A 3,782-nucleotide genomic window follows, 5' to 3' on the forward strand; every position below is an offset into this window, starting at 1 on the left:
TTACAAAAAAATGCATCTTGAGGCCACTGCTTGTGTTTCACATCTTTAAAAGCAAAAATGCATTCTTTGTGAATGGCCCTGAACATATTCTGTAACTTTCTTCAGGAGTTATAGACCGCCTTGAATAAGGGAGGCACCTCACTAGGTTTTTGGATCAATGCTAGTGTGTTTATGGCTGAATCATATTGCACAATGTGACTGACCATGATGAACTGCTAGGCCTGATACCTGACTTTTATTCACACTATAACACACAGAATGTGATTCTATTGAGTTACTCATTCATGCCCAGAAGACTTCTGTGCTCTGCTCTGACCTCTTACGTGATGCCTAACGGCTTAAGAAAGAAGAATTATGCAGCTTTCTCTCTCTATTCTAACCCAGTTGTATATCTAAATTTGCCCCCTAGGGGGATGTAGCAGCGTGATTAAACTTGGCTCAGCCAAAGCAAAGCACAGAGCAAGAACTCTCCCTAACACTATCATTAGTAATGTTGATGTGTATTAACAGGAGAAAGAGAACAAAAATACTAAAGCTTATAATGATAATCTCTTATGGCTCCATGATGTAAAAACACTGGTCACATGACATAAAGTGTGTATTTTTGATTTAAAATTTAATCTAGACTCAAAAAAAGTCTTAATTATTTATGACCTAAGGGAAAAGAGGAACATTTTTATTAGCTGATTTAAGCCTTCAGAGTGGCATCCATATGTTGCAAAGCAATGTTGATGCAGGGGTTTTTGAGTTATATATAAAGAGGATATAGCAAATAGAATCTGCTAAGCTATAAATACCTTGCTTATTTCTATGAATTATGATTTAATATATGATTTAATATGTTTATTTAATCAAAAATACATTTTATAATACAATTTAAAATAACTGTTTTCTATTTGAATATATTTTTTTAAATGTATTCTTTTGATGGCAAAGCTGATATTTCAGCATCATTACTACAGTTTTCAGTGTCACATGATCCTTCAGAAATCATTCTAATATGCTAATTTGTTGCTCAAGAAACATTTCTTATTTTTAATATTCTTCTTATAACTATTTTTGTAAAATATTAATTTTGTAAAATATTTTTGTAATGTCTTTACTGCCATCCTTGATCAATTTATTTATTCCTTTCTGAATAAAAGTAATAATTATATATAAATTTAATAATATATATATATATATATATATAATTAAATGTATTACTTGCCATTTCTTTGTAGTTATTTTTTCTTTGCAGTTATTACTAGTAATTTCTTAGTGGAAGTAGTTTCTACACCATTTTTAAGTATATGTGTATATATATAAACTAATATGTTTATATCATAAAATATATATGAATGTTCATTTTTCGGGCTGCTTGTAGTGGTTCTAACCCTGTTTTTTACACCCACAACTGTGAAACTGTGGTATACTCTTGTGTATGCCATAAATATCAGATTATCTTTATGTGACTGTACCTGTAAATATGAGGTTTGGACTTGGACTGATATGAAGTGTCCTGGATGTCTCTGCCGGTAGCTTCAGGGTTTTAAAAATGTGTAGATGTACTGCATGCTAGCACAGATTTTGTTCTGCTTCTATATTGAGAACATTAGATCCTGAGCTTGCTGAGGCATGAGTGAGCAGCTGCAGTGTGTTTCCTGCGTGTGCGGGGGGTTTATTTTTGAGAACAGGGCATCACTTTGCTTCAGCTTACATTTCCCAAATAATTTGACTGAGGGAGGTGCGACGTTTGAGCTGAACGGCTCTTTTACTCAGAACAAGATTTTTATTTTTACGTTGTCTGGGCTGACTTCAAGACATATGTAGTTTAGTGCCGCTTGTTTTGATCTATTTCCTGCATCTGTTTCCAGGCTACCTGCTTATTTAGAAGGGGGGTCTGACTGTGTAGGTGCTGACGTGGGGTTTCATTAAATCTGCAGCGCAGAGCCCGGTTGCAGACTGATAGCGTGGACTGCATTAGTTTGGTTACAGTGAGTATACAAAGACACTTTATTTGTGAGTGAGTCTCTGTCTCAGACCCGAGAACCATTCCAACATCCACATCTAACTCATCTAATTGGTCTGCCATGACTACAAATGACTACGTTGACCTTGAAGTGGATTCTATCTCATACACACGCACACACTGCTATCGCTTCCCTCTCTCACACACATACTTTCTATTTTCAGGCCTCTGCTCAGTTCATTCTGTGATTGCCACATGGATCTCCTGGGGCTGCCTGCTGATCTACTGTGCACAAGGTGTGGATGTGCACTGTGAATCGTAGATGGTGGTAGAGAGCCTCGTGGTAACAGTAAGCCACAAACAGTTGCAGTATGGTAGCTATATGTTTAAAATAGATCAAAATCATCTCGATCTGACCCAGAGTAATGCTGCAAAAGATTTTTTTCTTCTCAGAGAAGAAACCATGGGTGCAGCAGGCGCAATGATATTACGCAGCGCCTGAAAAAAAGCTTAAGCTAGGTAACTTCCAATAAGCCTATTTTCAGGCGCTGCGTAATATCATTGCGCCTGCTGCACCCATGGTTTCTTCTCTGAGAAGAAAAAAATCTTTTGCAGCATTACTCTGGGTCAGATCGAGATGATTTTGATCTATTTTAAACATATAGCTACCATACTGCAACTGTTTGTGGCTTACTGTTACCACGAGGCTCTCTACCACCATCTACGATTCACAGTGCACATCCACACCCTGTGCACAGTAGATCAGCAGGCAGTCCCAGGAGATCCATGTGGCAATCACAAAATGAACTGAGCAGAGGCCTGAAAATAGAAAGTATGTGTGTGAGAGAGGGAAGCGATAGCAGTGTGTGCGTGTGTATGAGATAGAATCCACTTCAAGGTCAACGTAGTCATTTGTAGTCATGGCAGACCAATTAGATGAGTTAGATGTGGATGTTGGAATGGTTCTCGGGTCTGAGACAGAGACTCACTCACAAATAAAGTGTCTTTGTATACTCACTGTAACCAAACTAATGCAGTCCACGCTATCAGTCTGCAACCGGGCTCTGCGCTGCAGATTTAATGAAACCCCACGTCAGCACCTACACAGTCAGACCCCCCTTCTAAATAAGCAGGTAGCCTGGAAACAGATGCAGGAAATAGATCAAAACAAGGGGCGCTAAACTACATATGTCTTGAAGCCAGTAAACAACGTAAAAATGAAAATCTTGGTCTGAGTGATCTTGTTCTCCCTCAGTCATATTATTTGGGAAATGTAAGCTGAAGCAAAGTGATGCCCTGCTCTCAAAAATAACCCCCCCCCCCGCACACGCAGGAAACACACTACAGCTGCTCACTCATGCCTCAGCAAGCTCAGGATCTAATGTTCTCAATATAGAAGCAGAACAAAATCTGTGCTAGCATGCAGTACATCTACACATTTTTAAAACCCTGAAGCTACCGGCAGAGACATCCAGGACACTTCATATCAGTCCAAGTCCAAACCTCATATTTACAGGTACAGTCACATAAAGATAATCTGATATTTATGGCATACACAAGAGTATACCACAGTTTCACAGTTGTGGGTGTAAAAAACAGGGTTAGAACCACTACAAGCAGCCCGAAAAATGAACATTCATATATATTTTATGATATAAACATATTAGTTTATATATATACACATATACTTAAAAATGGTGTAGAAACTACTTCCACTAAGAAATTACTAGTAATAACTGCAAAGAAAAAATAACTACAAAGAAATGGCAAGTAATACATTTAATTATTAAATTAACTTTTAATCAAAATTTATATATATATATATATATAT

This window comes from Sinocyclocheilus rhinocerous, unplaced genomic scaffold (assembly GCF_001515625.1).
Source record: "Sinocyclocheilus rhinocerous isolate Xijiao unplaced genomic scaffold, SAMN03320098_v1.1 scaffold1069, whole genome shotgun sequence".
Lineage (NCBI taxonomy): Eukaryota > Metazoa > Chordata > Actinopteri > Cypriniformes > Cyprinidae > Sinocyclocheilus > Sinocyclocheilus rhinocerous.